Consider the following 20,937-nt stretch of genomic DNA (forward strand, 5'->3'; position numbering starts at 1 on the left):
TCCATGGATATGATGTACCTAGAGTAGTGAAGTTCATAGAGACATAAAGTAGCATAGTGGTTTCCAGCAGTTGGGGACTGAGGGAAATTGAAAGTTGTTGTTTAATGAACATAGAGTATCAGTTTTGCAAAAGAAAAAGAGTTCTCAATATTGGTAGCACAAGTATGTAAATACAATAATTACTGCTGAACTATTTACTTTTAAAAAGTATATTAGGCATGCTCACTTCAGCAGCACATATACTAAAGTTGGAACGATACAGAGAAGATTAACATGGCCCCTGAGCAAGAATGACACACACATTTGTGAAGCGTTCCATATTTTTGTCACCACCAGGCCTACTTTACAAGACCTCCTGAAGGAAGCACTAAACATGGAAAGGAACAACCAGTACCAGCCACTGCAAAAATATGCCAAAGTGTAAAGACCATCAACACTATGAAGAAACTGCATCGATAATGGGCAAAATAACCAGGTAGCATCATAATCACAGGATCAAATTCACATATAACAATATTAACCTTAAAGGTAAATGGGCTAAATGCCCCAAATAAAAGACACAGACTGGCAAATTGGATAAAGAATCAAGACCCATCAACGTGCTGTATTCAGGAGACCCATCTCATATGTAAAGACAAACAGAGGCTCAAAATAAAGGGATGGAGGAATATTTACCATGCAAATGGAAAGCAAAAAAAAAAAAAAAAGCGGGGATTGCAATCCTCTGATAAAACAGACTTTAAACCAACAACAATCAAAAGAGACAAAGACGGTATTACATAATGGCAAAGGGATCAATGCAACGAGAAGATCTAACTATCCTAAATATATATGCACCCAATACAGGAGCACCCAGATTCATAAAGCAAGTTTTTAGAGACCTACAAAGAGATGTAGACTTGTACAAAATAATATTGGGAGACTTTAACACCCCACTGTCAATGTTAAACAGATCAACAAGGCAGAAAAATCACAAGGATATCCAGGACTTGAACTCAGCTCTGGATCGAGTGGACCTAACAGACATCTACAGAACTCTCCACTCCAAATCAACAGAATATACATTCTTCTCAGCACCACATCACATTTATTCTAAAATTGATCACATAATTGGAAGTTAAAACACTCCTCAACAAATGCAAAAGAATGGAAATCATAACAGTCTCTCAGACCACAGTGAAATCAAATTAGAACTGAGGATTAAAAACCTCACTCAAGAGAGAGATCCAAGATGGCTGATCACTGGCAGGTCAGGATTGTAGCTTCCAGAAAGAGTGCACAGAACGAAAAGACGCCACACTTTCAGACGAAGTTTTGTTACCCATGGACCAGAAGATTCCCAGCTGAGGAGCCTCATGGGTCACCAGGGCAACTCTTGTGGACGGCGTGGCGGTTTTGCCGGTGCCCTGGCGTGGCAGTAAGTGCAGAGTTAACGGGACTGGGCCCCCTTTTGGTCGAGGTTTGGGGCTCCAAAAAGGCAGAGTTGCCCATTTACCTGATTGAAGAAGGGACTCAGGAGGGAAGCCAGACCAGAGATTCCCAGGCAGAAAAGCACCACGAACCTTAATGCTGCTGTTTTGGCCAATGCAGTGGGTTGGTCAGATTTCGGCGCTGGGAATCAACAAGTTGGACGTCCACTTAGAGACCTAATTTGAAAGTAGGTTAATTACAAAGACGACAGGTGGATGAACTCACAATGATGGGAAGAAACCAGTGTAAAACGGCTGAGAATACCCAAGATCAGAATGCCTCTCTTTCTACAGGGGATCACAGTTCCTCATCAACAAGAGAACAAGGCCTGATGGAGAACAAGTGCATTCTATTAACAGATTTAGGCTTCAGAAAGTGGGTAATAAGGAACTTTAGTGAGCTAAAAGAACATGTTCTAGCCAATGTAAACAAACTAGGAACTTTGAAAAAAGGTTTGACGAAATGTTAACGAGAATAGACAACTTAGAGAGGAATATAAGTGAATTCATGGAACTGAAGAACACAATACGAGAACTTTGCAAAGTATGCACAGGTTTTAACAGTCAAATTGATCAAGCAGAAGAAAGGATATCAGAGGTCGAAGACCAACTTAATGAAATGAAACGAGAAGACAAGATTAGAAAAGAAAGCGTAAAAAGGAATGAGCAAAGTCTCCAAGAAATATGAGACTATGTGAAAAGACCTAATTTACAATTGATAGGTATACCTGAATGTCATGAAGAGAATGAATCCAAGTTGGAAAATATTCTTCGGGATATTATTCAGGAAAACTTTCCTAATCTAGTAAGGCAGGACAATACTCAACTCCAGCTAATCCAGAGAACACCACAAAGATATTCCTCAAGTAGAGCAACTCCAAGACACATAATCGCTAGATTCACTAGGGTTGAAATAAAGGAGAAAATTCTAAGGGCAGCTAGAGAGAAAGGTCACGTTACCCATAAAGGGAAGCCTATCAGACTCACAGCAGACCTCTCACCAGAAACCCTACAAACTAGAAGAGAGTAGGGGTCAATATTCAATATCCTGAAAGAAAAGAATTTTCAACTCAGAATCTCATATCCCACCAAACTAAGCTTCATAAGCGAAGGAAAAATAAAGTTTTTCATGAATAGCAAGTACTCAGAGATTTCATCACCACCAGGCCTGCTTTACAAGAGCTTCTGAAAGAAGCACTACAAACAGAAAGGAACAACCAGTATCAGTCATCCCAAAAACTTACCCTGAACGTAAAGACTATCTCCATAATGAAGAATCTATATCAACTAATGGGCAAAATAGCCAGCTAGCATTAAATGACAATATTGAACTCACAAATATTAATATGAATTCTAAATTTAAATGGATTAAATGCCCCAATCAAAGACACAGACAGGTAAATTGAATAAAAAGTCAAAACCCATCAGTACGATGTATCCAGATCTATTTCACAAGCAACAACATACAGACTCAAAACAAAGGGATGGAGGAAGATTCACCAATTAAATGGAGAGCAAAAACAAAACAAAACAAAACAAAACAGGAGTTGTAACTTTCGTCTCTCACAAAATAGACTTTAATAGTAACAAAGACTAAAAGAAACAAAGAAGGACATTACATAATGGTAAAAGGATCAATGCAACAACAGGAGTCAATGATCATAAATATATATGCACTCAATACAGGAGCACCCAGATATATAAGACAAGTTCTTAATGACTTATAAAGAGACCTGGACTCCCGCACAAGAATAGCGGGAGATTTTGACACCACATTGTTAATATTTGACGGATCAATGACATAGAAAATTAATAGGGACATCTATGATTTGAACTTAGACCTGGAATAAGTAAACTTAGTGAATATTTATAGAATTCTCCACCCCAGGTCCACAGAACATACATTTTTCTCAGTATCATATTATACCTATTTTGAAAGTGACTACATAATTGGGAGTAAATCACTCTTCAGTATTTGCATAACATTTCACAGACTTAAATGAAATATTGGTTGGCTGTTTGTTATTTTCTTCCCTTATTCCTTCCCGTCTCCATTGTTAAGCACAATTATTGGCATAAAAGAGGTTTTTAATATCCATTTTTAGATTGCATTCCAGCCCAGGCAATAGTACAAGAATCCTGTTCTCTCTCCCCCTTTTTCTTTCTCTTTCTTTCTCCCATAAAAAATAAAAATAAAAATAAAAACCTCACTCAAAACCACACAACTACATGGAACGTGAGCACATGGCACATATACACCATGGAATACTATTCAGCCATAAAAAAGGATGAGTTCATGTCCTTTGCAGGGACATGGATGAATCTGGAAACCATCATTCTCAGCAAACTAACACAAGAACAGAAAACCAAACACTGCGTGTTCTCACTCATAAGTGGGAGCTGAACAATGAGAATGCATGGACACAGAGAGTGGAATATCACACACCAGGGCCTGTCAGCTGGTGGCGGGGTAAGGGAGAGATATCATTAGGAGAAATACCCACTGAAGATGATGGGTTGATGGGTGCAGCATATCACCATGGCACATGTATACCTATGTAACAAAATTGCACGTTCTGCACATGTACCCTAGAACTTAAAGTATAATAATATATAAATAAAAAATAAAAAGTATATTAGGGACATTTGTTAATTATAGCTTCATGTATGGTAAACACAGAATCATTTTGCAAAGAAACCATCACTTGCTTTATAAGTTTGGATTTCTACGTAGTTATATGGCAAACTTTCCTATTTTTTTTTTTAAATATAAGAAAAACTGGAACTATTCTTTCCCTTTCCTTTTGAAAAATCACAGTGAGCAGAGAAACCATAATAATCACAAAATCTTTGTTCCTACAGGGTGCAGAGAGATTGGCTTGTTCAAAGTGATCAGGAAAAAATTAACTTGGAATACATATATTCTCTACAAAGGAAAGACATGTAAGAGAAATTGCATTTATGACTCTCTGACATAACACCATTAAGTTATTTTTAAACCTCACCTTGAATTACAAAGGTTGCATACATATTACCATTCTATTTTCCAACCAAATAAACTCACTGATATAAATTGCTGTTTTGACCAGATGTGGTAAATCTGATGATGGTCTTGAAAATGATCTTTGAAATCTGTGCCATCAAATTTTAATAATTCATTTTCTGCCTACAACACATTGGCCAGAGGTACATATTATTATTAAGCACATCAAAATACAATTATTTACAATATGCTTCTTGTGCTTTCTGATCTTTATGGAGTTTCCTACAAAGTTTGTTAATTTGCTGGTTACAAAAGAATAACTTTGCAAGAGACATTGGGTGAGGATTGGGTACACTAACTGATATCCACATAGATCTCCATGAATATCTTTCATGGTTGAGTACAATGCATACTACATCATACTATGTGCCCTTCAGATAAGTCTGTCTTATTCATGAATACTTGTGATGAACAGAGTCTGTCCCATCTTAACTGACTATTTTATTTTTTTCCTTCCACTCTAAGCAGTGAAAAGGTGTGAGGAAACTGGCAGAGAGAGACAAAAAATGCTACGTAGACCCTTTTCAATATTTTAGGTGCTTATTTTTATTCTGCTCACCATGGGCTAGGCTCATTCTCTCTGAAGCAGCAGGCTCTGAAGAGATCTGACAGTAGTAAAAAGAAAGGACATTTTAAAATAAGAACATATCCCTGCTTTCATGCTTTTAATAAACTTGTAGAAGCTGAGATAAAGGCCAATTTACAGACCCAGGCTGGAACAACAACAAAAAAATATGCTGAGTCAAGAGAATTCTCATGCGTCCAAGAGATACCTGATGGACCAAGATGAAACACAAATGCATATGACTACTTTTGGGTGCAAAGACATTTTTTCTTTTTATTTGAGACCAAAGAGGCATTGGGCACAAAGTTTTATCACTGTATCTGTCTATATCAGATATTCTTTACATATACTGAGTGCACACACAGGCCAGGGTTTTCAGGGTTGAAGTGGCATACCGTCCCCTTTGGTGAGTATTACCTCCCAACCACCACACAGCTTATCTTCTAGAGGTGCGAGGTCAGCATGCACACAATACTTCTTATACTGTGCACCCTAATTAGCTCACTCCAGTCCTGCCTGTATGATATAGAGACATGACTTTCAGTAGCTTCTAAAATGATGGTTTTCGATGTTCATTACATCAAATCACCAAAAATTTGAAGACTATGAAAAACTATAATGAAGAAAATTTAAGTAGCTCAAAATAGCAGAGTAACCATGAACGCACTCAACCTTCTTTATAAAGTGCCTTTTTCAGTGCAGTGTTCTCAGTATTACAAATTTACTATCTTATACCACATGAGTATATGTATGCATGTATACATGCATACACACACAGACTTCATAATCCCTATATTCTGTGAGACCACTACACCTGGGACTATTTTTTCTCAGCTTTCCCCACCGCCACCACCACTACCTCACTGTTATTGTTCTGAGGCCATCGAATGTTAGTCAGTACAACGGTGGTCCTCTCTCTTCCTCTCTATGACCCTGAAGAATGACACAGCCCCCAAAATGGAATGGATAAGTTCCTGAGTAACAGCACAGGGGAAAGCTGCTTGCTAAAATAAGAGCAATATCACTGGGCTGTTAATGAGTGAGAAACAAACTTTTATTGTATTAAGTCACTGAAATTTGGGGGTTGATTACAGAAGCTAGTAACATACATGTAGATAATAATAACATAGATAATGTTTTACATACAGCAAATAGATAAATATATTAATGAGATATGTATCTATTAAACTCACAGGTCATAATAGGTTTTCTGACTACCTTCCTGTGTGGCTGCCAACAAGGAGAATCCTGGAGTCTCTGCATATTGGAGGTAATGTCTACAATGTAAGATTACTGTAAGAATTAAGGAGCAGATGTGTCTGGTATAGCACTCTGTGTCTGGTATAAAGAAAGTGTTTGGTATTGGTGCTAATTATTTAAACAAACACAGGAAACAAATAACAGCCATTTTTAATAAGATAGCTATTGTTTTTCTTGTATTGAGCCAAGGAAACTCATTAGCATTCTTTTACTACTTTATATTTTGTACCTCACCTACTTCTCAAGATGATTTGAGTCAGTTGATTTAAAACATGTTTACCAGGAATAAGTGTTGAAGCAATTTGTTTATCACTGAAATGGTAAACCTGGCCAAATTAGGGCCATTAATGTACTTCTTAAAATTTAAAAAATGCTTGATATCCATTAAGAAATGCATAAAAGTTTAGTTTGAGGGTGAATGTGGCAATGCTTCTTATTTTAGTGTATCTAAAGGAAAATGATGGGAAAACATTCTCATTATCAACTAAGATAATTAAAGATTTGGGATTTTAAATCAGTAGTAAATGTATACTTTCATTCTTGTTTAACAGGTATACAACAGACGAAAAACTCATATGAACATTATATAAATATCAGTGACAAAAATATACATCTATTAAACAACAAATGCATTTAGCCAAATTTGCAGTTATCTGATATGTAACGAGTGCCATGCCAGGCATGATACATGGGCCCAGTTTTTAAGCACAGCATTTTGTATACTAAATCTAGTTTTCCCTGAAAACATTGATTAAAACTTACTAGATGAATGGAATCCCATATTAGATGTGGCCACACAAGTGAAGAAGCCAACTGGCAGAATCTTTGCAATGATGAGAGGTAAAATATATAAAGGCCTGGCACACATAGGAAATCAACATGCAATCCTTATTGTCATTTTCAGTACTTTCTGTTCAATAGGCCTCCTTCTAATTATTACTCATACTTACTTCTAAAAAGAAATTGCCATAGACAGAGGTACCAGGACCATATGGTAAATGGAGTTGTTCTTTACACCAAAATAAATTTCTGACTTCCCCAAAGTTAAGCTGTAAATGACAACTTAAACATATGTTACCGACTTCCATACATGGCATAAATATCACTTAGAATAGCCCTATTTTGTGAATAATTTTTCTGCAAAGAGTAACAGTATCTAGCCTCATCCAAAGCAAAAGAATGCATACAGTTCATTCCATCAAAAACATGGTATTAACAATAGTTAGCTTTAACCCATTCAAGAGAAATTAATAATACAAATATGGTAATACTCTTATGAAAAGTTCATATACATCTTGACCCAAGGCTTTGAAGGCAGAGTGGTTAATGTGCTTTCAGATCTTAACAAAAATGGAAAATTCATAGTTTGGAACTAGAATGACTTAGCTAAAGGAAAAATTCATTTTTCCCATGATCGAGGAAGCAGTCGATGGTCCTAAATCCCTCAATCATCACAAGGAGTCCAACACGTAGAAATGGGAGGCTTTTATTCTGCTGAGAGCCCAATCCTCTAAATTTAAAGAAGAGAAAATTGAAACCCTGAAACTTGTAATTTTGCCTGAGACCACACAGCCACTTCAAGACTGGCTGAGGACAGACCCCAGTGCCTGAGAGTCCCCAATCTTAAACTCCCTCCCCATTCTCAGCTATAGTATGACCAGTAAGTTTTGCTGCCTTCAAACTTTCCCATTCAACATTAAAGTACTTGCCAGGGATGTGGGTTGCAAACATCTCTCGGTAGCTGTGCATGTGTTTCTTGGTTTCAGCGATTTAGAAGATGAACCTCTGTGCTTTCTGCAAAGGAGACCTACAAAAGGATTCTGCTAAATCTATCCAACTATTGTTTCTGTTCTTTTTGGTTTAATTCAGATAACTTTGTAGCAAGGTGGTTACCTGTGAAAATTTCCAAAATCCAACATCATTTCTTCTCACTTTAATTCTTCTCTCTCAATATTGTCCCAGAGGCTGTCTCCTGGCAGAAAGGAGCATCTTTCATGATTTTTAATATCGTAGCTCCCTTCTCTATGTGAGTTAGGTTGAGCTTTTGGCCATTCAAATCTAGTTAGAGCACTGTGACTCTCCCTAATACAGTATTAAATCTGCAACTTCTAATCGAAAAAGTTGGTACCTCAAAGGCATGGGCATAATTATAGAATTTATTTTAAAAATCCATACTTTATAAATCTGCATGTCATAGTTATCCAAAGATGCCCCCTCTGGCTTACAAACCCATAGATGAAGTCTGCTTTATATAACACTGAAGTTTGAAAAGACTAATAAAATAATATCAAACTTATTTTAGGTTTGATATTTTATTCCATATTTAATTGTTACTTACAAAAAGTTTTGAAAACTAGGCAGCAACTGTTCTATTTGATTTCAGAGTCATTGACTTTCACAGAATATTTCCTACCTGTCTGTGCTAGGATTTTATATCAACAGCCTAGATAAAATGTGTTCCACACAATGATAGTTCCACTAAGATGTTTTTCCAGAAATATGTGCCATGATCAAATGTGTCAGGAGAACGTTACATGCATTCTCTATTTTTTCTTAGAAATTTGCCATGCACATTAATTTAATGGCTACAGTAAGTCCTCCAGTAAAGAAATTTCTTAATCTTGTTTAACCCAGCATTTCTCAAACTCATTTGACTGTGTAATGAGTAGGAACTAGTGGGGAATTAGAATTCTTCAAAACACACCTTGAGACATGATAACACATTGCATCAAACACCATTACCAGTGCCTTTTATAATTTATAATTGATGTCTCTGTGTTATGCAGCTTCCTCCATTTTTTCTTATTTCTTCTTAGCCTGCAAGCTATACGAAGACAAGACTCCTCTATGTTTGCTTCTGCATATTTCCAGGGATGAACAGAGAACTTAACACAATTGCCTCTCAAAAAATAATTCTGAATGAATAAAGAAAATGATTCATTATTAAAAAATTAAGATGAAACTGGGGCAGAAGGGTAATAGGGGAGGACAAAAAACAAAACGGTAGATGAAATTTTCTGTAAGATCCTGGCCTGATCTCCTTATTGAAACAGTGTTATAAAAAAGAGACTAATTAAAACAGACTTAACATGAATAACTCTCCGATGCATGTTGTAATCCTAGATTCAGCATTCTGCTTCAGAAAGGCCTACTGTTAAAGTTTGGAAAAATTCTAATGTGGTATGGGATAAGAACAAATGTATTGTAACAGAAAAATAGAAATCATTGCTATTTTAAAATACAACATAAATATATTTATGGTTTTGACTAGGAAATACAGTGAAATCTTAAAAGTGGTAGGATTATTATGATTTTACATTCTTTTTCCAACCTTTCTCTTTAATGAAAAAAGTCTTTCTCCCAAATCCCTGACAGATGGTAACCCAAATTCTGCTTGGATACTTCCAGTAACAAAAATCTCTACCTGGCAAGGCTGGTATGGCACTTTTGGATGGTTACAATTGTAATAAATATGCTTCCCTGTGATTTTCACCCATTGGTATACTAAAGAGGATTCTATGTTTACAAATATAACTGTTATGTGGCTTGAGAAAATTGCCATAAATTAAAGCTCAAAAACAGAGAGAATTTTAAAAAGCAGAGCTTTCTCTTAATATGTTCTATGCCCACCCTGATTATGACTATGCCTATCTTAATTGGTTCAATCCATCAATTTTTTTAAAATGGATGGCTTCAGTGACTATCACATGTACTTTATAAGCACTCCCAGATTTAAAACACCAGCACAAAATTATCTAGAAAGAGAGAGATTTATTTTCTGGAGACATCCACAGGTATTTACCATTCACTCTAAAGTTAAAAAGAAGTCATCAACTTGTGTTCATTTCTTTTCTTTTGGGAACTCTTTCTTACTAAATCCCTTTCTCTAGGGTACCCTAGATACCCCAACAAGTGGTTAAGTGTAACTGCGCACTTCTCCAATGAGAAATGACCCACCTACCAACTACAAAAGCAGAGCAAAGATGAGACAGTCTTGGAGCAGGCCGGCTGGGGAGAAAGGCCTCCCACAGTGTTGGTCCATGAATTCATCTTCCCACCCTATTTCTCTCAAAGAAAACTGAAAGTAATGCTCACTATTTTCATTGTTAGTTTTACAGAAATACTAGGCTTTGTATAAAATTGAAAACCTAAAGGGAGATCTAAGGTTCATAGCAAAGAGCTTACTTTGCATTATGTAAACTCCATGTAATGAATTCATTTGTCTATATCTCACGGCCTCCACCGTATTTAGGCCCCCATCATGTCTCACCTGGATTATTACAACTGGTCTCACTTCGTCTGGCCTTATTACCTCTAAAGCATTTTCCACACTTTTGCTAAAGACAGCTTCCCAAAATGCAGTTTTGGCCATTGCATAACCCTGCTTACAATTCCTTCAGTAGTGCTCTAGAGCCTTCAGCATAGAGTTCAAACTTCTTCATATGGCTTATGAAGACCTGCCCAAGCTCACCATTTATGCTTCTGAATATTGCACTTCCTTAATTTGGTTGATCTGCTAGGCTCCCTAAGAGCTAGATCTTTGCATAAGTGGTTTCTTCTGTCTATATGATCGTTCCCTTCTCCTCTTCATTTAGAACAACTCCTTTGCATTCTTTAGGTCCTAAAATATATGCCATTTCCTGTTTAAGGACAGACTCCTCACCTTCACTGCCATCCTCTACCCTCGCATTCTAATCTGGGTTAGATGCCTTCCAATATACTGTCACAACAATTCATATTTCTCCTGGAACAGTGTTTATAACAGGCCATCGTAATTTCTCATATGCTATTTCCCCCAGTGATCTATGCATTGTATTAAAATAGAGGCTGTGTCTGTCATATTCAGCCTATATTCCCAGTGCCTAGCAATGGCACAGAACAAGCAGTTAATAAGGTTGGTTGGGAACTTATCAGTGTAAGAGAAAATGGAGGTCACTACCTTTGCTTTTGTTGAGCTGAGCATCATTCTTTTTAAGGCATACATAGCTTTCTTCTTATAGAAACTCTGCTCTGACCTCTACTGAATAAACACGTCTTCCAGTTATACAATGTCAGAACCTCTTGTAAGTTCATTTTATAGTACCTGTCCAAAAGCATCCATTTGTAGTCATAGCAAACCAATAATTCCTTTGGAAAATCAGCCCTCTCCCATACCATGTTCATGTCATTCAGATGGTACTGACCTACCCCTTCTGAGGTGTTCATGTGAGATACAACTGCCTAGAATATCTCATCTTCCTAGTTCACGGATTGCCATATGATTCAAGCTAGGTCAATGGTCAATGAGACTCAATTCTGCAACTGCTGTTGTAGCAGTTTGGGGAAAAAAACATCTGTTTTCCTTTGTGCCCTGGAACTTTCCAGGGCAGAGTGATTGGTGGGGCACTGCAAGGTGGGAGTGCATTTGGAAAGCATCTGCCTGGAAATAAAGGCAACAAAAAGAAACGTACAGCTGAAAGATGGGAAACAGCTGGTTCTTTCACTCTTGTTGCCCAGGCTGGAGTGCAATGGTGCAATCTCGGTTCACTGCAACCCCTACTTCCCAGCTTCAAGTGATTCTCCTCCCTCAGCCTCCTGAGTAGCTGTGATTACAGCCATGTGTCACCATGTATGACTAATTTTGTATTTTTAGTAGAGACCGTGTTTCTCCATGTTGGTCAGGTTGGTCTCAAACTCCCAAACTCCGGTGATCTGCCCTCCTTAGCCTCCCAAAGAGCTAGGATTACAGGTGTCAGCCACCATGCCTGGCCTGAACTTTGAAGAATAGAAAAGATTAGCAGAGAAAAAGAAAAAGCAATGGGTCTGCCTCTTCGACACAAATATTCTTAAACATCTACCCTGTACCAGATCACTTGCTTAGAAATAGGCATCATAAAATTAAGAAGCCATCATTCCTGCCCCTAGAGTTCTCGGAGTTTGGGCTATACTTTTGTCCAACACAAATGAGCAGCCTCTGGCAGTAAGCATCTTGCCCATTGACTCTAAATTCCTGGAAAATGCACACTGTAAGGTACATTGTCAACAATGATGGATAACATTTTAATCTCCTACATATATCACTGAAAAATGTTCTGATCCTGTCTATGATATGCCCCAGTCTGGTTCTTGCAAGCACACAACAACATCTCACCTTGGACACACAACAGGTTAGTCTGGAAGGACGGCACATCGATTTGAAGTGCATCAGTGTGTGGCATCTGAAGTGAGCCATGTAATGCATAAATTTATTCATCAACTGGGTGGCTTTCTTTGTGCCACTCTGAAAAAGACAAATGTGCTTTTCCCTCCCATTCAGTTCTATCCTCCTAAGTCTCCTCCTCCATGGCTGGAGATAATAAATATTCATTACAGAGAGGCTTCAGGTCAACACTGGCACTCTACTGTTTTCCAAATGCCAGAAAGGTCACTGTGATGAACTACCTCACACAAATAATTTTAGACGTCATTGAACATAGATAGTTCATGTGCCAGTAGCTTTTCAATATCCTTTGAAAGTCAGGTAGAGAAAGAATCTTTACCAAATCTAACAAGAGAAAGGCTGAAACTGAGTCTTCAATTCAGTAACACTAGGTAGTTCCTAAGCAAATTTTAAGTAAATTACAAGTTCCGTGTTCCATAACTTATCTTCATGCTATCCAAAAGAAAAAAGAATTGATATTCTTTCTAGGTCTGCCTGCTCTTTTGGTATCACAGATTCTGAAATTGTTCTTTTCGTAATTTTTCTGGTAAAAACTACTCATCTTTTGTTCCTTGCTCTTTCGTTGGGTGACAAGCCAATCAGGAAAATTATTCCAGGTTTGGTGTTTTTTTACTCATTATAGCACTTTCATATATATCATGTATATATATCATGTATATATAGCTAATGTGTACATATAGAATATATATCATGTGTATCTGTATCATTATACATACATACATAATACATGTATATTACATATATATATATACACACATATAAAATGATCCTAGATAAAGGATCACAGAGATCTTCAGTATTATTTCCCAAGGTGGTAAAATGATACAAATTGGACTGGGCAGGTAATAAGAGAGATTTGGGAGACAGTCATTGTCTTTCCCGTTGCCCACACTCTTACTGATTGCTTCCATGAAAAATGCCATGCATGTTAAATTGTAAACATACTACTATTTGGGTTGAAAACTACTGAAATAGAATGAAAGGGAAACACTCAAATTCATTTTTGGCATATAGGGTCAAATAGAAAAGGTTTTAGAAAGGTTGTTGAGTGTGAGGACAGTACTTCCTATCAAGCCCACGCCTGGGTTTGGAACCCAATCTGGTTCTGCTTCTGTTTCATTTGTATGAATTTGGGCTGCTTATTTATCCTTTCTGTCAGTTTTCTCATCTGTAAAATGTAACATTAATGCCCAATTCCCAGAGCAGTTGTGAAGATTAAACAAAATCACATGTAAAAAGAACTTGCTCTAGGACCTAATATATAGTAAACACTGGATAAATGGTAACTAGAGTTATAGGAATTACAAACAGTTAAAGGGAACTCCCCCACTGCTGTGCTCCTAAATTCTTACAATTTGTACATTTACTACCCAAGAGCTGAAAGAAGAGTTTGACTATTCCTAACACCGAAAAGCTATTGACTGATCTCAGACAATCCAGTGGCATAAGCTAAACATCCCTTAAGAACTACAAGAGAACAGAGTATGCCCATCTCTCTTAAATACAAATGAGCATTTTTTATATACTTTCATGCACAAGAATAATTGATCAGGTGACTAGGATGAACAAATTAATCATTGTTCCTCCTCTATGGCTGTGTCTATTTGTAGGATTACCGCTTCAAGGGTCAAAATGATTTGCATGAGAAGTGGAGGGCCCTAGAGAGAATAGAACAGAAAAACTTGGCTTGACACAAGTGGTTTAGAGCTTTTAGTTCAGTTTAGTTTTTTTGTTCACTTCCATCTAAGGAACTTAGACCCCAATCACTTCAAGAGACCCTACTAGTCACATACTGACAGACATTTAGGTTCAGTCCTAGGAGTACGTTTTGGGGCTGGTAAACTTGTTCCTTAGCCTCTTGAGGAAGGATGTACTATTTCTCTCACTGTGATCTTTAATCTTCTTTACCTATGGCTCATTACCTCACATTAACAATGAAGTTTTGGTGAGATATGACTGTATAAATACATTTTTACAGCTAGAAAGATACTTATGAAACCTTTAGGGTGGGAAAAAGTTATTGCCTCTTACTACTTTACGATTATTGGCTTTTGATTACAGAATGTTTTAAAGAAATCTCCCAGTTATAAAAATGGCTGATTTTTGCATATTGCAGTTATCTTTTTACTATCCCCAGTGCTAAAATTAATTTCTCTTCTAAATTCTTATATAATCCATTCAATAGTCACAGCACCAAGAAAGAGCCTTTCCACACTAAATCAAAGTATGTTCATCTGTTTCTTTGTTTCTAATTTTATGTGGTTCCTTTCTGAGAAAAAAATATTTACAAAAGGTATACATCAATGTCATGGCTATATAGTAAGCAACGGGTGTCATTCCTAGCTAAGAAAAAGTAGTTAGCAAGCTCATGAACCAAAAACGTGCTCATGGTTATGTGGCAAAGATCATAACTTTTTACATTATGTTAAGTGCCTGTACTTTAATTTTGTGTCAAGAGATAAACATATTATTAAAGATGAAAGATGCCCTCGAAAGAAATTCAGGACATACTGAAATTCAAGCTGATCATCATTTGATGGTTGAAACTATGAAATCGAATGAAAGAGCTACCACTCTTCAAACAAATAGACAATTAGTGCTGAGAATCGATGGCTTGTGAGTCACAAAGCCGTAAGTAATAGATTTTCTAATCACAGTTCCTTCCCTACAGAGAAGATCAGCCCAGCTTTTGCTTAAACTATTTATTTTGTAGTAATATGAGCACAGTAGAAGATAGACTGATCCTTATGTTTATGTGTGTAGCTTTTTCTTAGTAGCCCATGAAAAAAGGCAACCAACATAAATGAGACATATAATAATAGGTAACATTGACTTAGCTCGTATTCTGTGCCAAGCAATTTACATAAATTATATCACTTAATTTAATCTTCACTAACAATGTTATCAAATAAACATTACCAACTTCTTTCTTTCTTATATCTGAGGAAAGCAAAAGACGAACAGAGTAAATAACTTTGTTAAGGTCACACAAGTAGGAAATGAGAGAATCTAAACTCAAACTCAGGAGGTTTGACTAAAGAGCTGAAGTCTTCACTAAGATAGCATCTCAGTGAAATTACTGAGAGAGGCTACACTGAGAAAGGTGTATCAGGTCACATGCTCAAGCAATATTTCAGCTGCCATGCAGGTCTTTTTCTGCATAGCAAGTTAAACAAACTGCATTGAGGGAATATTTAGTCAAGGAGCTGTCCTTTGAGAAGCAAGAAAAAAATGATACTCAAAAATGTTTAGTCTTAGGCTTATCAGAAGTCACTGCTTACATTAAGCCTAATAGCTTTAGGCTTATTTTAGTCACCATTTGACTATAAGAATACAAGCTCCTTCTCTTTATGAGATTGCACTGTTTTATAAACTTAAATCCGAAGTTAAATCAAATGATTCCCTAAAGCATACCAATGGGTTTTAAATTATAAATTGTGGGTCAGGGGATAGAGAAAATGGTTTTTGTAGTTAAGTCAGAAAATCCAGTGTTTGTGCTGTAAGCATAGAAACTAATCACTAGAATTCAGAGAAAAAAAATCTGCCCTACATATACATATTTTCAGTGAATTTTAGGAAAAAGATATTGTCCCATCTGCAAATGTGTTTCATTATATAACCATTTATGTCACTTACCTATACTTACTGTCTCTGGCTAGGAGTCTTAGCAATTTCACAAACTAAATATCTTGCTCTGTCTTGTATCACACATGCCATGTCTAAAAACAATTTTAAAAATATAAACTATATTTGCAGTATTTTGAGAGAGAATAAAAATAAATCTCCAAAATTAAAAAAAATGTCCAAAGAAGTCATCAACATATGAGAGTACCAGTTGAGATTTCAGGTTTAGAGCCAGACAAACATGATTCACACAGGTGGTTTACAGTTTATCACCAATGTGAATTTAAGTCACACAGGCGCCTCCTAAACCCTTTTCGTCGGTTATAAATTAGGGATGAAAAACGATGCCAGATTGAACCCTTACAACATTTAATTGAGACATTATAAGTCATTAAGCATTTAGTGTACTACCCAGCACAGCATAAGTGCTCATAAGCATCCAGAATCATTACTGTCTGCCCAGCCCATAAACTCTAAGACTGTTAAGCCTATCTCGGTTTTACAGAGGAGGAAATGTGGGTCTAAAATTAGTGAGTAACTTGATACAAATTTCAAAGCCTTATATAGCACTTGTCACACAGTAAGTTCCCATTAAATTTTGATAAGGAGTTAATAAAAACACGTAAGTGCCTCCTGGTGAACATTTTCTTCAAAATATTCTCAAACTATGCTTCTAGAGCAAGATATTTTTCCTTACATGCTTATTGTTCTTAAGTTGTTTCTAAAAAATCCTTTCCTCTGGGTCTGTCTCCAAATGACAGTCAGGTTAATGCCAATTCAGAGATTTGCTTCCTCACTCTGGTATCCCATTACTGTTCAGGGAGGGCTCTTAATGGTATCACAGTGCCATCCGCCCCTCCCTCGTTTGTAAAACTTTCTGCATAAAAGGGAAATGCTTTTGGAGAGTAGATAAAGCCAGCATTATAAAATGAAACTAATACCAAATATGCCCATGACAGCAAAATTGATTTTTAAAATACCTGTTGGTCTTGTAATTCACAAAAGGTCAGAAAAAGAGTAATAACAAAAGAAAACAAGTTTCCTATGTATGCTGCAAGAATTCCAGCAAATTACTTATATTAAAAAAATTGTTGCGCTCTCTTTCTCTCTCTCTCTATATATACATATATATATATAAAAAAAAATAAAAGTAAAAACTAAATGAAGAGTTGGGCGATCAAAGTTCTGTCCTATGAGATTTAAGTCAATGGCTCACGACTTAATGACACTTCTCATTAGTTAGCATTTCTTAAGAAAGAAGGCCGGGTGCAGTGGCTCACTCCTGTAACCCCAGCACTTTGGGAGGCCGAGGCGGGTGATCACGAAGTCAAGAGATCGAGACCATCCTTGCCAACATGGTGAAACCCCGTCTCTACTAAAAAGTACAAGAAATTAGCTGGTCGTGGTGGCGCATGCCTGTAGTCCCAGCTACTCGGGAGGCTGAGGCAGGAAAATCGCTTGAAACCAGCAAACAGAAGGTGCAGTGAGTGGGGATCGTGCCCACTGCACTCCAGCCTGGCAATAGAGCAAGACTCTGTCTCAAAAAAAAAAAAAGAAAGAAAGAAAAAAAAGAAAGAAATGTGTTTATTTTTAGTTTATGTTCTCGATTTAAAACTTCTCAGATGCAAATATAATTTATGAGAATTATGCAAATTAAACTATTAAAATAATTATAGAAAAGCAATTATTTGATCATCTGATAAGAATGGTACGGGTCCCGAACCAGAAGAAAGGCTTGCAGAGATGTCATTTGGAATATTTTCGAAGGCCCCATCAATACTGCAGTGATTGTTTTATTCATTTGGTGAGATGCTTGCCTGAGGACAAGTGGGCAGCACTCAGTTCAGAACCTTCAAAACCAAGAAGGATGATGGTTTCCCAGTTCTTAATTATAAAGTAAGAGAGGTAGACTTAGAAAATTCTCAGCTTGAGAACTCTATTCCATATTTTACTGGAGATTGTATCTTAGAGCAAATTAAGTAAAATGGCATTCTAAATTGCAAACATACTGCCTTCTGTCTATAAAAGAGCATCTGTTTTATCTTTTGATATGCGTTCAGCCTCATGAACAGAACCAAAATGAATATCACGAGGCAGTGACATATCTATCAAGTTTTGATAACCTTTATAGTATCATGTGAACTGCTCAATAAAGAAAAGAGTGTGCAATGGAGGGTGACTCCCCATAACTCAGATGCAAAAACAGATTAATAACTAAGTTAATTACCCAGTACTGAAAAAAGTGTAGTAGGATTGTGAATTCTATCTGATTACAGTCCCTATTTCAATCTTGCTTTTTATATAAGAACTTATGTCTTTACTGTAAGATCTCAGAAAGTAAGTATCATTAGGATTTCAGAACTTTTCTTAAAATTGACTCATAAAATACCTTTTGTGTCATACCTATAATCCAGGCAGAGGATCATAATTAATTAATTAAAAAATAAGCCTCCAAGTGTTATTATTGAATGTTATTGTTGGTGCTTCTTTGTCTTTTTATCTAATCATGTTTCATCTGCCTTCTAAATATCTATAGAATCTAGCCCCTTCTCATTACTCTATTCCCTAGTTGATAAATGATCATCTATCTCTGAATTAATGCAGGGCCTAAAAGTTCTTCCTGCTAATCATTCCATTTCTTTGAAACGCAAGCACACGTCACATGGCTACCAGGGTCCATGACTTTGCATTTCTTTATTTTTTCCTTTGGAATTTATTTGTTGTAATGTGTGTGTGCATGTGTGCATGTGTGTGTGTGTGTGTGCTTTTTACCCACACTACACAGATGTATGTTAGCTGTAATTGAAATAGTATCAAACACATATTGTCATAAAATCAAACAATGGCATATACATTGTAAAAAGGAAATGCTCTTTCATTACCTACAACCCAAAAGATAACCACTGCAAAACAGGGATCCTACTACACATGTTTAGCTCCACAGGCATTTTCACTTTATGATATATCTCAGACATTTTTCAAATGAATATATGTAAATTTACTTTACTCTTTTTATTTCTACCTCTTATTCTATTTTTTTGGTTTACATTTCTTCCCCCCGCCATTGACAGATTTTATGTTGTTTTCAATTTTTGTCACAAATGATGCTAGAACAAATATCATTGTAAATATATATATTTGCACTAATGCTAGTATTTATGAGTGATAGATTGCTAAAAGATTGTGTCAAGTGAAAGTAAGCTGTGTTAAGTGATATATGAATTTTTAATTTTGATAGATACTATTAAATGCCAAACAACAATTTTTAAGTTGTTTAGAATACTAATAATATTTGAATGTCTTCCAAAAATAAGGTGGAATTTCTTTATTATTCTAATTTATAAATCCTTTAATTATGATTGAAGCTGAGGAGTATTTCACAATGCCTCTTCTCATTTTTCCATTCTTTTCCTTATTGATACAAAGGAGATTATTACATATTATAGATAAGTACACTTTGTTGTATGTGTAACCCCCAAACGATTCTAGAAAATAAGTAGGAGAAAAAAAACTTCTAATTTATTAATTCTAAGTTTTGCCATGTAGCTACTAATCATTATAATTATTTCATTATTTTCCCATTGATTTGAAATGTCACCTTTTTATATGCTAGGTTTCACTGAGCTACTTAATTTACAAATTTACTCTTTGAGACGAAAAATTCTGTTTTAAAAAAAAATCATTGAAATTTTAATGAAAATTCCATTGTGTTTTCAGATCAATCTGGAAGAACTGATGTCTTTATAACACTGGTTCCAACAAAATAAGAAAGTGTATATTAAAAAAAATTATGCAGGTTTAGTTTTGTTCTACCTTCCACAAACAACTATGCATATTTCAAGGTATGTTTCCATCACAATGTTATGGATTGTTGCTGGTACAGAGCAAAACCACCAATTTGATAAATGTATCTGACCAACTTCATGGACTATCTTTTTAGAATTTAGAAAATTAGAATTTTTTTGCTCTTAATCTATTAATATAGTGAATTATCCTAATGCATTTGCTAATGTTGAAGCATCCTTGGTTTAAAAAATCTTACTTGAGGTGAGGTAATTACATATGTTAATTAGCTTGATTTAGTGATTCCATAATGTATACATATTTCACAACATATATATACAATTTTTATTTGTCAATTAAAACTACAATTTAAAAATCTTATTTAATAGGGTACATATTTCTCAAAACACACTAAATATAAAATATAATACTGTAAAACATAATCTCTAAAGCATCTCTAACTTAAATGCTTATAGGAGCCAAGTATTGTAGGTACTATAGTAGTGACGAGATTGGATAAACATTCCTTTCCTTCAACTGGATTATTAAAGTTTGTAATCTAATCAGAAAGATACCAAATATATTATATGAGTTACTAGATTGTGGCATGCTATTAACTGTCTACACTTAATGATACAAAAAGAAGAATTTGAGAATGCTTACTGGATTATGTAATAGATGAGAAGAGACCATGAGAGTTGACTTTATTTTCCTTCTACTTCCCAAGCTCCAATATGTAAATCATGGTTGTTTTATCATATATTGTCTAAGTAAGTTGACTTATGGTTAGAAAGACATTTACATTCACAATTCAAAAGGCAGTGGTAATATTTTACTGTTATGTGTGCGTTCATGCGTTTGTGTGTGTGCGTGTGTGTGTACAATTACTGACAACCGAAAACATTTCCAGAATCCTCCAAAGTATAAAAAGTAAATTTACTTTTCTATGTGGAAAAGTATTAAATGTGAAGGGTTTTCTTAAAGTGAAGCCATA

The 20,937-nt window shown here is 35.9% G+C and overlaps 1 protein-coding gene and 1 non-coding gene across 5 annotated transcripts in view; one reads left to right on the forward strand and one right to left on the reverse strand.

Annotated features, from left to right (window-relative positions):
• GABRB2 (gamma-aminobutyric acid type A receptor subunit beta2) overlaps nucleotides 1-20,937 on the reverse strand; it is a 264,711-nt gene that overhangs the window by 196,537 nt on the left and 47,237 nt on the right. The gene's annotated exons all lie outside the window — the stretch shown is intronic.
• LOC135275125 (U6 spliceosomal RNA) lies at nucleotides 219-325 on the forward strand. The gene has a single exon (XR_010342842.1). It is a non-coding gene; the product is annotated as a U6 spliceosomal RNA (small nuclear RNA).

This window comes from Aotus nancymaae, unplaced genomic scaffold (assembly GCF_030222135.1).
Source record: "Aotus nancymaae isolate 86718 unplaced genomic scaffold, 86718_ANA_hifiasm-v0.15.2.pri h1tg000015l_0, whole genome shotgun sequence".
Taxonomy (NCBI): domain Eukaryota; kingdom Metazoa; phylum Chordata; class Mammalia; order Primates; family Aotidae; genus Aotus; species Aotus nancymaae.